The following is a 19,166-nucleotide window of genomic DNA, read 5'->3' as shown; positions in this document are numbered from 1 at the left end:
AAAAATTATAGTACATTTTGGAGAATTTAAAAGCATATAGACTTAATATTAAAATTTATCTAAATTTTTAAATATCAAAAATGTTGACCTAAAACAAACTACCAGATATTTTTCCAGCAAAGATGGGTTTATTCGGATCAGCAGAGAATTATAATTTGGGGTCTGCAACCATGATGAGCTACATGCAAGTCCTCTGAGAAGCAAGGGAAGGAGAACACTTTTATAGAGAGGAAAAGAAGCTGAGAGGGCTGTAGTAAACAAGGTGTCCATGACTTTTCACTGGCTGAATCATTGCCAGGAAAGAAGAGGACTCTTTCTTCTTCCAGTTGGGCTCTGCTATCATTGCAGGGCATGAGAACTCCCCCTTCTTGTCTCTTGACTCTAGTTAACTGAGGTTCCTGTTTATTAATTTTTTTTTTTTTTTACATTTTCCCCTTTTGATCAAGCTCTTTCTCAGAAAGCATCATTGATCAAGTGTCAGGGTTTCCAATTTCAGTACCTTTTTTCCCTCAATGCCAGGAGGGACCTTTCCTGGGTGTAGTGTTTCATGTCAAAGGAAAAGTGCACAGATTGGAAACTTACTGGGTCACATGTGAGTAACCATGAGGGGTAGGAGGAAGAACTCTCAGGGCTTTTTATCTAAACTCCTTCTATTATCAAGATCATAGACATTGGAGATCATCTGAAGTGTTATGTCATCATCAAAGGTTTGAGGGCAAACTTCCAACAGGCCTACACTGGACAACTTGGGAAAGCTGTCTACTCAGATGTTATCTGCTCCAATTCTGGGAAATCTTTACTTTCAGGTGACCAGATGGTGTGTGGGTCTAGTCAGTGTTTGGCACTTTTTTTAGGTATGTCACATGAATCCAAGAGTCTATTCCTTTGCCTTTGGTGGCACAAGGGTTGGTTAGCAATACTTGATAAGGGCCTTTCTAGTGAGGTTGAAGAGAGTTCTTCTGGAGGTGTCTTTTCCAATGGACAGTATCTCCAGGTTGCAAGGTGTGATACTTAGTCTTCAACTCCCAACAGTGTACTGTGAAAATATTGCTCTACCAAAACATAGTTAGTTATTTTTAATACAAGCAGTTAGGCCTTTGCAATACTGAAGTTGCAGAAATATCAGCAAGGTGATTTCCCTTAGCTTCCAGATAGTCAAGTTTATAATGCCCCAGAATCTTAAAAATAGCTAAAGTGGCAGGTAAAAGTCACATACAATAATTACTGAATAGAGGAGCTATATTTAATTTATGTATTACTGATAGTAAGGAAGACGTGTTTCTTCCATAACATTCCAAAATCATGAGCCACTCCAAAAGCATATCTACTCGCAGTATAAATACTGGCAGTTTTGTGCTTGGCTAAAGTACAAGCCTATGTAAGAGTGTATAATTCAGCTTGTTGGGCTGAAATAGCCATAGGTAAAGATGCAGCCTCAATAACATCAAAAGGAGTTGCAAGAGCATACCAGCACAATATTTGACATTGTCACCAATTAAATAAGAGCTATCAGTGAACCATAGAAGGCAGCATTACCCAAAGGAATTTCTTACAGATCATCACAAGCAGTCAAGAGGTGGTTTGTCAGCATTAAACAGTCATGAGAGCCTTGAAAACTATATTGTCTGGTTCTTCCCATAAAATTATTTTGGGGTTGTTATTGTTTAGTAAAACATACAGAGATTTGGCCATAAGAGAAAATTTGGAATCTAATTTCAGCAATATCAACTAGGCCAAGAAAACCTCACAGTCAGTGCTTAGTTTTGGGTTTTGGGGAATTTAGGACACTATGAAATCTATCTGGATCTAGGTGTGACCTTTGTTCTGATATCAGATGCCATAAATATCAAAACTGGGTTTGGGAAGACTGTAATTTTTCTTTGGTGATCTTCTGTACCTTTAAGGCTTAAAGCAAGTGGATGCTGTCAAATCATCCACATACTGCAATAAAGTAGGATCTCTAGGGAACTTTATGTCACCCAGATCAGCCTTTAGGATTTGTGGGAAATGAGAAGGACTCTCAAAAAAACCCTGAAGCATTACAGTCCAGGTAAATTGTGTTTCTTCCCAAGTGAAGGCAAAAAGGTATTGGTTAGCTTCATCAACTGGAATACTAAAGAATGCATGGCATAAGTTAATTACAGTAAAGAATTTATTTTCTGTGGGAATGGATGTTAGTGAGGTATGGGGGTTAGGAACAACAAGATGTCGAGGGATAGCAACGTTTTTTTATGTTTGGAGGTCCTGGGCAAACTTCCACCCTTGGCCCTTAGGTTTTCTCACTGGTAAAATGAGAGTGTTACAGGGGCTAGTACAAGGGATAAGGAGGCCTTGACACTTATAATCTTTTATTATGGGTTTTATGCCTTGGAAGTCTTCTTACACAAGATAGATTAATTCTGGGAAGAGGTTTCAAGGGGTCTATTTGAATCTTGATGGGAGATATGCAATGAATTTTGCCAATATCAGTTAGAGATTTTGCCCATAATGAAGGTGGTTGCTGATTCAATGGAAACAAGGCCAAAGGCTTTGACAGGCAATTTCCAGAGAACAGCCCCTTTTCCAAAGGCTGAATTGGCACAGTTTCAGTGAAGCAACTCCTGTTCTTGAAGGAATGGGACAAAGGCTAGCCAGCTTCAACTGAAGCAGTCATATCTCAAAATCAGACCGAAGTGCCAAACAAGTACTTGCATACAGAACAAAGCATTAACCAGAGAGAACAAAACCTTAAAATAAATCCTGAATAAAGCCTGGAGAGCTTCAAAGGCAAAGAAGGTGTGAGGTCAAATTCAGGAGAAAGATGTACCTTCAAACCCCAGCAAGAAAAGCAGTGAGGGAAAATGGGCTCAATTATGGGTACTGCATCTGTTTGCTGACCAGCCCCGGAACCTTTGGGGGTCATCTCTTGTCCTCATATGGGCCACCAAAATGTTGACCTAAAATAGGTTTCCAGATATTTCTTCAGCAAAGATGGGTTTATTCAGGATCATCAGAGAATTGCAGTTTGGGGTCTGCAAACACAGTGAACCATTTGCAAGTCCCCCGCATGGCTTTTCATTGGGTGAGTCCCTGCCAGGAAAGAAGAGAATTCTTCCTTGTTCCTGTTGGGTTCTGCTGTCCTCACATGACATGGGAGCTCCCCCTTCTGGTCTCTCAATTCTATTTACATGAGATTTCTGTTTATTAATTTTTTGACAAAATATTTACACAAACTTTTTTTAGTCTTTGGGAGTCCTATTTGATTTTACTCATCTTATTAGTTGAGGAACAAAAATAGGATTAAATGATGTATATTATTTAGGTGATAGATTTTGATCCAATAATGAAAATGGTAACAATTAAATACAGTAACAATTAGAGCTAAAAAAAATATAAATTGCACTTTATTATGTCATGACTTTTCTATTATTCATATAGAGGGACTTTATCACCCTTTAAGGCTGTTAGTAGGGGATTTATACATAAGTTTTAATGAAAAATAAGATATAACCCAATTCTAAACCTTTTTTTGTGAGAGGCTATAGAACATTAAAGTTTTGGAATCACACTGAAAAAAAATGTGCGTCTTAGCCCCACTACTGACCAACAGTGAGACATTAAGTGTTCTACTTAACCTCTTTAAGCCTACTTTTCTACCTGTGAATTTGGGATAAAAAATGATTTCCTATAGTATTAATACTACTATGCAGGCAAAAAGACACAATGTGTGAAAAGCATAGTGTTTTGTACATGCTAAGTTTTCAATAAATTTTACTTATTATTATTTTTGTTACCATGAAAACATTGACTATTAAGAAACTAATAGTATTCAAAGGAAATGTGTTTTAGTAAATATTTTTTTCCTTAGATTGGTTAATCTCGATCATCTTTATGCAGAGTCTTTTTACATAGTATAGTTTGAGGAAGGAAAGATAACATCTCTCCTTACTAGAATCCCAACCACAATCTTGAGTTATTTATTCATTCCTTTGGATTAATGGTGGTTGTTTAAAACAAATACGAACCTCTGAAAAAGACATTAACATTTTTGTTAAAATAGGATTATCAGATTAGTTTCCTTCACTGAGCTGAGAGTAAGGGAAAGAGACTCAAGAGTAAGTGGATTTAGAGGAAGATGTGATGAAGGACAACTTGTAAAGGCAGAAAGGAGAGCTGGGTCAGAGGTTTCCAGTGTAGAGCTACAGGTGTTGGTCTATGTTTCCTGAGGTTTACAGTATTCCATGGTCAAAAGAGAAACATTAAGGACCATGAAGCAGGCTTTGCATAAATCTAAATTCATGCAATATATTGTGAAGTTTTGTCCTTACTACTTTATGGGAATCGAAATTTCATTTCTTTTTTGAAATTACAGTGGATGATTTTATTTTAAAATTTATTACTCATTGAATCCTAAAATATTGGGCACTTTTGGAGAGAAGACCATTGAGTCTCTTCCAGTTTTCAGATACTTGATGTGAAGAAGGGGAAGTACAAGTTGCTGACTCAATAATGAGTTTCCTAGGTAAATAACAAACATATTCATTCATTCACTCATTTAAAACACAGACACTGTTTTAGGTGTTAGGAACAGAGCAGGAAACAAGAAAAAAATTCCTACTATCATTAAATTTTAGTGGAAGTTAAATTATTGTATCAGAAGTTAAATTACTATAATGGAAGAAGCCGGGGAAAAAAAAGTATTACTATTCTTGACTGTAATAAATGCTAAGTGAATATAAAACAGGAAAAACAGAGTGGTGGGGAAAGCCATTTTATACAGGGGTCGATAAATGCCTCTCTGAAGAGATGATATTTAAGCTTAGATCTTAAAGATATGAAAGAATCATCCATTGCCACTTTAAGAGACTAAGTGAAAAAATTTGGTGGGTTGGTGGGGCAATATGAGAGAGTATGTAGGATATATATGTGATATCAAGAAATTTACTATCAGTTAAAAATATTGAGCTATTGGGGAAGTGACTGCAGGAAAACAGCTAAAAAAAATTGTCTGGAATCAAATCATGAGCCTATATTCCATGCTAAATGTGATAAATCCTTTTTATTTTATCCTACAAGGAATGGGAAGGAATTATGAAGGGAAATCATGCAATCAGAATTGCACTGTAGTCAGGTAAGTCCAGTATCATGGAGAATGATTTGGTATGTGCAGGAGATAGGAAAGTCATGTAGGGGTCTGTAATAGGTTTTCCCTTGACAGATATCTGTGTGAGCTTCAATGGGAGCACAAAGGAGTGAATTATATTGGGGTGGGTCAGAAAATACTCCCTTGCAGGAAACATTTAACCTGAGTTTTTTAAAGAGGAGTAGGTGTTACATCTTGAAAAACAGGTGTTGGGTGATAGAAGTTGGAATCCCAGGCAAAATGGGAAGATTAGCAAAAAGCACATGGAAACATGTCTTGATCACTACCTAATGCTTTATGGCTAAGGTGTAAGACCATAGAGGTAAAGGTCAGAGATAAAACTGGCAGTTTCATCACTTGAGAGTGATAAACAACAGCAGCCTAGAAGCCATTAATAACAGGAACCTGGAATGATTCTGAACAATGAATGTAACAGTGCAATTTTGTACTACTTATGAAGAAGATGTGCCATTATCATGTAGTGATGGATGTGAGAGGAAATACATTGCATTTTACATAAAATATAATATAATTTACTATACTACAATATAATATAGTCAATAATTTTTTGTTGGTGTCTTAGACACAGAAGCTCACACTTAATCCAATTATACAGTAAACTCATGGTACAAAAGAATATCATCATATTAGAAAAAAAAGCCATATACTTAATTTATACAGTCTAGAAATTGAGCTCAATGTGAGGAAGCATGTTTCAACAATTCGCGTGGTTCAAGAGTGAAGTGAGCTGGCTGGTGCCAGCACCAGCCAGTCTAAAGAGCCAACTTGCATACTAGATGGTATGAGACATCAGGGGCAGTGATGGGTCATCCAGCTGTGTTATGGCTGCTGCTTCAAGCATAGGCGGTTTAGTACTAATATTTCATTCTGTGAAAAGTATTGGAAAAGAAAGTTCAGGCTAACCAGGAGGAATCAACATTATCTTTTTCTCTGAGGGGTGAATTTGAACTGAGTATGGACAATAAGAAAATTCTCATAAAATACATTATATATTTCATATTACTCAGGGAAAGCTAAACCAAATAAATCTATCCTCACAGAACCAATTTCTCCTTCATAACTTGTTTATGCAGTTCTAGCTTCTTTTTCCTTTGATTTCTCTAAGAGGTTTTCAGCAAAATATCTTGAATGGAAATTTAATATAAGGCTTTATTTTCCCTTGAGTTAAGTTTGTTGTTTTATTTCTAAAAGCTGAACATAAGATGTTCATGGAGAAGGAAAAGGACAATTATGAGATCTCTTATTGCAAAAATGCAGTTAAATATTATATTTTAAAAAATAATTTAGTTTTGGCATTTAGTAGCAGTTATTTGAAAATATTTCTGTTTAAAGGCACAGTAAACCATAGAATGTCAGATTGGAATGTCTCTTACATGAATGTAGCACCCCTCAATTATCTTATTGAAAACTCACTCCTTTACAAGGTGGTTTATTCCAGTGTTATTCATTAGAAAAGACTTCCACATTTTCAGCCAAAGTTGACTCATACCCCACCCACACTCCAACTTCTCATATCCTAATTCCTCAGAAAATGAAGTTTGTATTGTTATCAACATAATATATGCCTAACATCAAAACTGCCATCCCAGGCACACTTCCTTCCCACTCTCAATCCCATTCCCCAGAAGAAAACACTCTGCCTTACACTTGTGTGTTATTTTTTTCCTGACATATTCAAATCCTTTAATAAAATGCTTATATTGTATCTGTATTTACATTTTTTGGATAACACCTGCCTTTCCTTTACCAGGAATTTATATCCATCCCAGAAATTTAGATCCCCATTTTTTAACCCCAAACTTGCATTCCTTATTTCTTCAACTATTGATATTGTCTTTTGACTTTCCTGTTCACAGTGATATCCCCTTCCTTCCTTCAGCTCTCCCTTCCCTTCTGTCTCACAACCTCTGCGATCTGTAGTAACATTTTTGCTTTGTTAATGTTAATAGCATTTAAACACTCTTCTGATACTATTCTTGTCTACCATTCCTTGCAAATAGATTGATTATAACAGTTGAAAATTAGTACATAAATTAGCTTTATGTGAGTGTATTCACTATAGTCAATGACCATTTCATTTTTCTTCCTGTACAGCTGAATTTTGAATTTTCTTTCTTTTTTCTTTTTTCTCTTAAACATTGTCTTACATTTGTTCAGTGTTTCAGCTCAAACTTTTTTTTTTTTTAAATTCCATCTGCTTTTGCTTTAGGCCCCCTCATTTTCCTGTTCCAATCCAGAATAGATATTTCTATGCCTGATGCACAAGTGATAATGTATAAATTCCCTTTCTTTATTTTCTATTTTTAAAGCTACTCTCCCCCAGGTTACTTAACATTCTCTTTTTTTGATGTACCCTTTACCCAGGCTGGGTCCCCTGGAAGGCAAATTCTGAGATATAGATTCGAATGTAGGAGATTTTTAGAGTGTGTTCAACACCTACAAAATGGAAGGAAACAGGGGAGAGAAGTTGCATGGAGATGCAGTCTTACTGAAGGTTTCAGCTGGGATGATCTTTCAGGAACTTTTACCTCTGAATCCTACTTCCATTTGGCTCTTTCCTGGTGATGAATCTACTTATTCACATTGTTCTCTTTTTCCACTAGAACCTTTAACATATTAATCACTATGAATTATCTAAGTATGTTTTTTGTGTTTATTCTAAGTATTTGTTTAAGCATTTTTTTGTGCTTTTTGTGTGTTAATTTGGGGTGCTCTGAGCTTTTCAATCTGTGGATTGATTTTTTTTTTTAATTTGGAAAACATTTCTTTAATTTTTGCCCCCCCCCCTTCTGGGATTCTAATTATATCAATGTTACATGGCTGGATTTTATCCCATAGGTCACTGAATATTGGTTTAACTCTCTGTTTTTCAGTTGGGATAGTTTCCATTTCCAGGTCTTGTGTACACTGATTTTCTTCTATGTGGTTTCTAATCTGATGTTAAATCTACCATCTCTATATATATGTATTGAACATGTTATTGAACGTTAAATTGATTATTCCTGTCATTTTGCATTCTGTCTCTAATAACTGAGTTTTCTATTCTGAGTTATATTTTCCTGATTCTTCTAGTAATTTCATGTTTTCATGATACACATTGTGACTCACTACATTTTTCTTTCTTATTTTTTCTTAAAGGTTTTGAATTTTGTGGCAGGGAGTTACTTTGTTTTCAAATCAGCTTGATTCTTTCAAAGCCTGTTTTAAAAATTTGCTAGTGTGGCTAAACAGTAGTCTTTACTTTAGGAATAATGTAACCCCTTTCTTAACGTTCAGTCTTTCTGGTACCTTTACTATATGTTCTAATAGTCAATGAAATCTTTTCACTATGGTTGATTGGATCCCAAACATCTCCCAGTCCTGCGTCACCTAAGAGAGCTGTTCAGTTTATTGTCCCCCGTTGTTTTTCTTTTCACAGTGGTTGTTCTTTACCTCTGAGCTTCTCAAGTGCAGAATTCTAGAGCTTTTTAACTACATAGATCTTTTATGTGTGATAATTTATCTTCAGCTTCCCTGAATTCTGATTTCAGTTTTCTCAGCTTAACAAGGCTGCCATACTTGTTTTTCTTATTCTACAGCCTTGGTTGGCCTTCCAGGCAGAAAGATTCAACATGCATAGGGGTCAACTCATTTATTTTTCAGGGATCAAAGTCCTTAACTTCATTAGTCAAATGTCTGAAAACTATTCTTTAACATGCTATGTGCTGTTTTATAGCTATTTACAGAGGAGGGCTAGATCAGTAGCTGGAGTTAGTGAACATTTAGCTTACTTCCAGTTATTGTCTATTTCAAATAAAAATGTTATGAACATTCATGTACAAGTCTTTGCACAGACATATACTTTCATTTCTTTTAAGTAAATTCCTAGAAATAGAATGGCTGAATTAAGAGCCAGTTATATGTTTAAAATTTTAAGAAACTTCCAAATAGTTGCACAAACTGTGTGAGAGTGTTCCAGTGTCTCCATGTCATCACCAGCACCTGGTATGATCTTTCCTCTCCTTTCCTTCCCTTCCCTTCCCTTCCCTTCCCTTCCCTTCCCTTCCCTTCCCTTCCCTTCCCTTCCTTTCCCTTCCCTTCCCTTCCCTTCCCTTCCCTTCCCTTCCCTTCCCTTCCCTTTCCTTTCTTTTCCTTTCCTTTCCTCTTTCTTTTCTTTCCTTCCTCCCTCCCTCCCTCTTCCCTTCTTCCTTCCTTGCTTCTTTTTTTCTTTCTTCCTTTCTTTCTTCCCTTCTTTCTTTCTTGGTAAAAAACACCTAATATGAGGTCTACCCTCTTGACAAAATTTTAAGTGTACAGTACAGTATTGTTAACTATAAGGACAATATTGTACAGCAGATCTCTTGAACGTTTTCATTTTGCATGACTGAAACAATGGTGTAAAGTTTCAGTCCTGCAAGATGGCCTTTCTTTTTAAATTTAGAAATTTATTAACTGTGTAGTTCCTATGGACTGAATTGTGTTTGCTCAAAATGTACATGTTGTTTTAACCCTAATCCCAACATGATGCTCTTTGAAGATGGATCCTTTGGGAAATAATTATGTTTAGATGGAGACCTGAGGGTGGGGCCCTCATGATGGCATTAGTGTCCTTATCAGAAAAAACATCAGAAAGCCCTTTCTCTCTCTCTCTCTCTCTCTCTCCCTCTCTTTGCTATGTGAAGTTACAGAGAAAAGGCAGCTCTCTACAAGCCAGAAAGTAGCCTCGCCAGAAGCCAACCATGTTGACATCTTGATCTTGAACCACTACCCTCCAGAAATGAGAGAAAATAAATTTCTATTCTTTAAGCCACTTAGTCTATGGGATATTGTTATGGCAGTCTGAGCTAATGCAATAATGGTATCTTACTGTGGTTTTAATTTGCTTTTCTCTATTTTTTTTTAAATCAGATTTTCATGTTCAATGAAAGTATGTTTGTATTTGATCGGAATTGCATTGAATCTATAGATCTACTTCAGATGACTAGACATCTTTATAATATTGTGCCTTCCTAATCTCATGAAAGTGGGGATTTTTAAAATTTTTATTTAGATCTTTTATAAATTGTTTCAGTAATATTTTGTATTTATCTGGACACAAATTTTATATCTCTTTTATTAATTAAGTATGGTTACCTTATAGTTTTTCTGTTGCTATTGTAAATGGAGTTTGATAAATGGGTTTATAATATTTTTAATTTATTTTTTGATATCAACTCAGAAATTTTTTCTTGAGAGTTTTCCAGTCGTCTTTACTTATCATTTCTTTTAAAGTGCTATTCAGTGATATCAATGAAGTGCTTATATTTTTATTGGAATGTTTGAAAATTGCCTCCTTAAATATTGAAGTCTGATGCTGTTTAAGCTACCTTGTTGACTATCATGGATTCTAGAAAACAAGGCTCATCTTTCCCAAACATTTTCAAAGTTTTAAATCTTACCATCTCTTTGTTGAATGTTTACCTTATAATTCCCAACGATATCACATCATTATTGGATACACATGTTGCTGGTGGGCGAAGAGAGAGTAAAGAGAGAAAAAAATTTAAGGTATTCATTAAAATTCTTTATAAACCAAAGCCCTGAAAACAAAGTAAACTAACTATACTTTTTCTTATTTTTTAAACCAGGCAGATTTTAGAAGATTTTGTGAATTCAAACACAATGGTTTTCACATAATAGAGATCAAATGACTTTAGAGTCAGTATTTTTCATTGATTTCACCTGTAGTTTTCAGTGGTATCTTACTCTATTTCTTATCTGTCTCTCTTCTCTATTTTCTATTTTTATCACCTCTACTCCGTGCTGTTAAAGACATCCTACAAACTTCATTCTATTGTGCTAAGCTTTTAATGATCTCTACAAGAAAGTGGAGAGTGAATAGGGTCAAAAGATTGAAAAAGATATGTGAGAAAGCTGAGGGGGGTGGTAGTTTATTGCTTCCTGAAATAATAAATATAGGAAATATTTGTCCATTTCCATTGAATATAGAACAAGAAACATAGACCTAAATTAGAGCAAATATGGTTTGGTTTAATTCATTGAAGCAGAAGTGATTTATTTAGTTATTTCAACTGGAATTAATTTCAGCTACTACTTTGGTCCCTACAATTTCAACAATGACTTAAACTTGATCCACATTTGTGCATCCTATTTCACGGTGCTAGCTCTCCTTCCATAGATATTGTAGATCATTTGGAAAATGTTTTTAGAAATATATAAGCTTTCACTATTTGTTTCTAGTATTTATCACCAACCAAATTATTATTTCTAATAATCCTGGTAATAAGAACCTGGTTATATTTATCATATTAGTTTCCTTACTAAGATGTAATTTAGTTAACCTAGTCACATGCAAATATTGAGCAAATTATATTAACAAAACCATTTTGCTCTGTTTGTTATCGACTGCATAGTTTTTCATAAGCTCATGAGAGAGTAATTAAAAATTTTTCTCCTAGCTATTTTCATTCATAAGACTGTGATTTGTTCTGCTTTTAGTTAACTGCATTAGAGGTCTTTTGCTGACTTCTATTAATCATTACTTGTTTATACTTGAGTGAGAGTATGTACTGCACCTGTTATAAACCGATTTACACAATATCTTTTACTAAGCAGTTTGTATTACTTAAGGCTAAAGGCACAGATTTCATGATCTTGAAAAGAGGACATTATTTTTTTTTTAACATCTTTATTGGAGTATAATAGCTTTACAATTGTGTGTTAGTTTCTGCTTTATAACAAAGTGAATCAGCTATATATATACATATATCCCCATATCTCCTCCCTCTTGAGTCTCCCTCCCACCCTCCCTATCCCACCCCTCTAGGAGGTCACAAAGCACCGAGCTGATCTCCCTGTGCTATGCAGCTGCTTCCCACTAGCTATCTATTTTACATTTGGTAGTGTATATATGTCCATGCCACTCTCTCACTTTGTCCCAGCTTACCCTTACCCCTCCCCATGTCCTCAAGTCCATTATCGATGTCTGTGTCTTTATTCCTGTCCTGCACCTATATTCTTCAAACCCATTTTTTTTCTTTAAGATTCCATATATATGTGCTAGAATATGGTATTTGTTTTTCTCCTTCTGACTTACTTCACTCTGTATGACAGTCTCTAGGTCCAGCCACCTCATTACAAATAACTCAATTTCATTTCTTTTTAAGGCTGAGTAATATTCCATTGTATATATGTGCCACATCTTCTTTATCTATTCATCTGTTGACAGACACTTAGGTTGCTTCCATGTCCTGGCTATTGTAAATAGAGCTGCAGTGAACATTGTGGTACATGACTCTTTTTGAGTTATGGTTTTCTTAGGGTATATGCCCAGTAGTGGGATTGCTGGGTCGTATGGTAGTTCTATTTTTAGTTTTTTAAGGAACCTCCATACTGCTCTCCATAGTGGCTGTATCAATTTACATTCCCACCAACAGTACAAGAGGGTTCCCTTTTCTGCACACCCTTTCCAGCATTGCTGTTTGTAGATTTTTTGATGATGGCTATTCTGACCGGTGTGAGGTAATACCTCATTGTTGGCAATCTGTATGTCTTCTTTGGAGAAATGTGTATTTAGGTTTTCTGCCCATTTTTGGATTGGGTTGTTTGTTTTTTCGATATTGAGCTGCATGAGCTGCTTGTAAATTTTGGAGATTAATCCTTTGTCAGTTGCTTCATTTGCAAATATTTTCTCCCATTCTGAGGGGTGTCTTTTTGTCTTGTTTATGGTTTCCTTTGGTGTGCAAAAGCTTTTAAGTTTCATTAGGTTCCATTTGTTTATTTTTGCTTTTATTTCCATTTCTCTAGGAGGTGGGTCAAAAAGGATCTTGCTGTGATTTATGTCATAGAGTGTTCTGCCTATGTTTTCCTCTAAGAGTTTGATGGTGTCTGGCCTTACATTTAGGTCCTTAATCCATTTTGAGTTTATTTTTGTGTATGGTGTTAGGGAGTGTTCTAATTTCATTCTTTTACATGCAGCTGTACAGTTTTCCCAGCACCACTTATTGAAGAGGCTGTCTTCTCTCCATTGTATATTCTAGCCTCCTTTATGAAAAATAAGGTGACCATATGTGTGTGGGTTTTTCTCTGGGCTTTCTAGCCTGTTCCATTGATCTTTATTTCTGTTTTTGTGCCAGTACCATACTCTCTTGATTACTGTAGCTTTGTAGCATAGGCTGAAGTCCGGGAGCCTGATTCCTCCAGCTCCGTTTTTCTTTCTCAAGATTGCTTTGGCTATTCGGGGTATTTTGTGTTTCCATACAAATTGTGAAATTTTTTGTTCTAGTTCTGTGAAAAATGCCAGTGGTAGTTTGATAGGGATTGCATTGAATCTGTAGAATGCTTTGGGTAGTACAGTCATTTTCACAATGTTGATTCTTCCAATCCAAGAACATGGTATATCTCTCCATCTGTTTGTATCATCTCTAATTTCTTTCATCAGTGTCTTATAGTTTTCTGCATACAGGTCTTTTGTCTCCTTAGGTAGGTTTATTCCTAGGTATTTTATTCTTTTTGTTACAATGGTAAATGGGAGTGTTTCCTTAATTTCTCTTTCAGATTTTTCATCATTAGTGTATAGGTATGCAAGAGATTTCTGTGCATTAAATTTGTATCCTGCTACTTTACCAAATTCATTGATTAGCTCTAGTAGTTTTCTGGTAGCATCTTTAGGATTCTCTATGTATAGTATCATGTCATCTGCAAATAGTGACAATTTTACTCCTTCTTTTCTGATTTGGTTTCCTTTTATTTCTTTTTCTTCTCTGATTGCTGTGGCTAAAACTTCCAAAACTATGTTGAATAATAATGGCAAGAGTGGGCAACCTTGTCTTCTTCCTGATCTTAGTGGAAATGGTTTCAGTTATTCACCATTGAGAATGACCATGTAATTTTAATAGCAGTAAATTTTGTCTCTGCACAACTTTTTTTTCCACAGCTGTGACCTAAGTTGTGCGATTCCATTGTAAGACTAAACGAATTAGATGCTACATCTGTCAGTACCCTCCATAATTTCTCAGAGACTATTTAAAGCAACCCAGTAAGAAATTATAGCTTATTTGGAACTTGATTTTATTATATTTCAAACTGCTGTAATTTCACAAGTATTGTTTACTCCATATTAAAAGTGAAGAAGATATCCAGCACTATGTTTTTAGTAATTGCGGATTATCATAAACATTAGCCATTACTTTAACTCTATTAAATCATGCTGATTGTGTTAATATAGAACCACACTCTCACATATCAAAAACAATCAAGGAAATTCTCAATATCTAAGAAAAAAATGTTTTGGCATGTGAAAGTTTCTGAACACTTTGCTTGGGGCTCAGGGGTTCCAAAGCCCTTGAATTAACTTTAGGCTTGCCGCTGAAGGACACTCTTTGCCATATCAACTCTTCCACATAATGACAGTTGATGGTCATATCCAGGTTCAGTGGACACAGCCTTAGAAACACTCTATAATGCCTGTGGTCATTCCAACTAAAATTACAGTTTCTTTTTATTTTACACAAAATGAGTTTACCATGTGTGAATTGAAATATTAAAATATAAAATATTCTTTAAATTGTATATGTATATTTTTTTAGAAGAATGTTCTTGTACCATATGCTAGGCATTACACAATTTATTTGTTTCATGTTACACCGTTCAACCAGAACAACACTGCAAGGCCATTATTATAATCATTTTATAGAAGAGTGAAACGGGCTAGGAAAGGTTAAGTAACTTGCCCAAGTGGCAGACTTGGAATTTGAATGAGATTTGTCTGAGTACATCACAGCTCTGCTTTATACACAGTATTTGCCTGAAAAAACTAAAATGAACAAGCAAGTATGTTACCAAAAAAAAAAAAAAAAAAAAGTGATAGCATTACACAGGCACTTGCTTTTCATACTCTCCAGATTTGGGGTGTAGAGTCATTCCTGATTCTAAAAGGAGTTGCCTCCCATTTCTCTTAACACAACTTTTTAAAATGCTCCGGTTTTGCTGGACTTTTTGTTTGACATTGCATGTTTTAGGAAGAGGAGAAGAGGTTTGTAAGGTGCAAGGGAAAGAGTAGGTAAGCACGAATAAAATAGCTTGGTAATAAAATATACGGAACTGGCTACATAATTTTCAGGACCTAGTATAAAATGAAAATGTGGGACTCGTTCAAAAGGCAGAAAACAGTCTTTTCTTCTGTGGTTTCTCTTGAATTGTCATAGAGCTTTTTACTTTCTACTTAATGCCATGTCTCTCAAGCATGAGGATACTTTCCACGTGAGCATAGTGCCTCATAGGTACTTGGAGTCAGCCTCCTGATGCAGCCCTAGGATTCATGGGACTAACCCTAACTCTCACCTTGCCTGTGTCCAGGCCCCTGCTGGAGTGGAGGGTGGCAGTGGTAACTGGACAGGAGCAGCCAAGAGCCCAATTCTGGAAGGGAGGGAGATGGGGGGAGGCAGGGAGATGGGGGGAGGCCGAGAAAGACAGGATGGCATGTAAGCAAAGGCTTGAAGCCCCTGACTCATGATCCATTGTCCCATTAAACTTCACTTACAAAGCACATATCCAAACATAAAATTATTAATAATTTCAAGACCGCAGCCACAGAACATTCATTAAACTCTACATCACCTTCTGATTGGAGAACACTCTGTAACTCTTGTGATTGCAGAGCCATGAAGGTAGCCCTGCTTGTGGGACATACTCCTTGAACTAGGCTATAGCTGCCCTCGCTCCTTCAGTTCACTTGCTTGGTCTCAGATAATAGATGACAACAAATAAGCCAGAATTGGACACTGTGAGGCTTTAGTTAAAAAAAATGAATTTAGACCAAAGCAAAAGGCTAAACCTCTTTTGGAAACCAAATAATTGATGAAAGCAGAAAATGGGTGATACCATGAGACTACCTCTTATAAACTGTGCGTAGAGAACTATGCATTCATCTCACAAATAGGACAGTGTTCTAGAGAAGAGCACAGTAAACAGCAGGGTCCATCAGGCTTTGAGAATAGCTGGAGGTAAATCCTCCCCTGCCCCTTAATCTTTTTACTAGTAAGTATACAATCAGGTACCCCTGGGCCAACCTCCCAACTGGTAGAGGTGGAGTCAGTAAGGGGTAATGAGAGTGTTCACATAGGTTTAAACATTTTTTGAATGAGTTGTCGAAATTTCAGATTCCTCATAAAATTTGGATTTCAGCTTATCCATAAAAAATCAGGAGTTTTGTCAATATTGACCACAGTCAGAGTACCTACTTCTTATCCTCTTCTGGAGCCAGTGTGAACACTGTGAACCATTCCCTTTTCTCAGAGCTAAGGATGACGTTGCTCTTAATCACTGCATTCCACTGCTTTTTTAAAAAGAGAAATATTAATTTTTATTTCTCTATCAAATGTGGGGAGAAGAAAGTCATAAAGAGGAACATGATTTTCTTACAGTCCCTTCAATTTGCTTATTTGCATTACCTCTCTGGCATCAGAACAGAAAATTGATTTTGAGACCTTGGCTTTGCACTTCACTCACCTTATTTTACCCTTTGCTCATAGGTTCTCTACTTCATACTATCCTTTTTCCTTTTTCTGCTCTTTTCCTATTATATTTATTCTTCTAACTGAGGCTTCTCCTTCCTCTCTCTGTTCCTATACCCTTTCTTCCTTTTCTCTTTCTTCCCATTTTCTCACCCATTCCTCTTCCTCGAGGATCTTATACTACCTCATTTATATATAGATAGATAGGTATAGATATAGATAATATATATATTTATATATGTGTGTATATTTATGTTATATATATATTAATACAAGCTGTGTAGCTGTATAAGAGAAAGAGTGAGAAAGGTAAAAGTATTCTTAATATTTTGGCATCTTCTGGAGTCTATTGGAATCTGGGCAGTTTACTGAAGAACAATAAAATCATCAAGAAAAAAGATAAATGACATAGTCATTTCTTAATATTTTGTCCCTAGGTTTTATTGTTTCTAAGAAAGTTTCGAACACTGTAGCCACTGATTTAGAAAACTCTCTTTTTTTATATACTGACTTGTATCTAGAGATTGAGTTACTAAGTATCAGTGAGCTAGCTGGGTATGCTTCACTGATCCTGGTTGTTGTTCAATCCTGTACGCATTAGCAGATCCACACCATAAATAAAGGTCAAAATACTTATTTGATTCTATTTTGGATCAGCAGGCAATTTGAAGATTAGAGGATTGGGATAATGTGGTAGTTGCCTGAATACTATGCTAGCAGCTGACTAAATGAAAACTTTTTGATAGAACTAGATCTAATAGTATTATGGAAGCATAATAGGTATTAATAAATAATAGATTTTATCTTTTTATTATTAAGTCAAATACTAACACTAAACAGTGTCTTCAAAAGCATATAGCATTCTACTTACAGAATTAGTTCAAAACTCCACTGTGAGTTTAGATAAGTCCTTTCTCCTTGAAGTCCTCTTTAAAAAAATATATATAAAATGAGGATAAAAATCCAATATCACAAAGTTATTATGAATATCAAATAAGATAATGACTATAAAAATACTTAGCACAGTGAATCAACAGTAATAAGTTCATACTAAACATTAGTACAGAAGAAAATAAAATGTCGTTATCCCCTGAAGACATCTGTATTTGATTGAGGCAGGAAAAAAAATGCCTCTGTGTTTACTTCTCAGTTTTTTTGTATTTTGCCATCCTTCTTGTTTTTTAAATGGTTTATTTATTGAAATCACTACCATCATCGTTAAGCTGATGACCAAGCAAACAATCAAGCTTTTCTTAAAACAACAAACAAATACGTGCATAAGTCCTTATGTGATTTTTCTTTTTGCACACACACATACAAAAAATCACTTTTATCCCTCTTCCCCAGATCTCTAAGTGAAGTTGCTATTTGTTTCATAAGCTTTTAGAGATTTATATAGATTCAAAGATTTATATAGATTCAGCAATTATGTTTAGAGAGAAATTAGATATGAAAACTCTGAACACACTAAGGGTAAATTTGCTATTTTATTTATATTTTTCTCTCTAATATGTGTCTGGCACAAAATAGGAATTTAGACATTTTTTGAATCAATAAAATAAACAATTAATAAAAGGTATCACACTTTTAAAAAAGTAAGGTATTGAAAAGTAAGTTATCCAAGTATAAAAAGTGTTCAAAGGCCCTGTGTATGCATTATCTGTGTGTGTGTCTACATACACATAATTTATTTTTCAAATACCTTTTTAGGTATCACTCATTTAAAAAAATAAATAATACCCAAACAAGTAGCTGAAAATATTGCCTTTAAAATATCTCAAAACAAAATAAGTGTGGAAAAAATTTCCCTATAGGGGAAAAAAACCCCAAAAACCTGTGTTCTCCCTTTATTTAATGTAAAATTATTGCTGAAAAGCAGCTGTCTAGCATCATTCCCCAGCCCCATCTGATCTAGGTGGAAATTTTTCACTAGTTTTAGCTGATGCCTAAATGTCAATGGTTCTTATTATCATTTTGAATGGAATGCATTTATCCATTCTTTCCTTCCACAAACATTTGTTTAAAATCCACTATGTGATACCTAGTATATTAAATAAGATTACAATAAGATTATAAGCAATATAGAAATATATAATTTGTCTTAAGCAATATACCCCAGTGCCTCCAGTTAATAACTGCAAATGTACTACAATATTGTATCAATTTCTTATGATCAGTATGAGAAAACTGTAAATGTAAAGCATTGCATTCAATAGTATACAATATACAGTTCATGTGATAAATACAGACATCCTAGTAGAATCTGTTAGTGACAATATTTTATCTCAGGTGGTGGTTTTCTGGTTTGAATTCAATGGATACTTTATATGTTAAACAATTATGATAAGTGGCTCAGAAACTAATATGACTGAAAGACTCTGAACATAGAAGTAACACTTTTTCATTATAGCTATTAGGAAAACACTCTGGAGATTATGCATTTATGTGTATGAGTTTTTCTCATCAAAATTTTCTAAAATTTCATTACGAAAATTTTCAAACATGCTGAAAAAAAGGAATGAATTTTATAG

The sequence above is a fragment of the Balaenoptera ricei genome, chromosome 10 (genome assembly GCF_028023285.1).
Source record: "Balaenoptera ricei isolate mBalRic1 chromosome 10, mBalRic1.hap2, whole genome shotgun sequence".
Classification (NCBI taxonomy): Eukaryota; Metazoa; Chordata; class Mammalia; order Artiodactyla; family Balaenopteridae; genus Balaenoptera; species Balaenoptera ricei.
Note: the sequence above shows the minus strand (reverse complement) of the source record.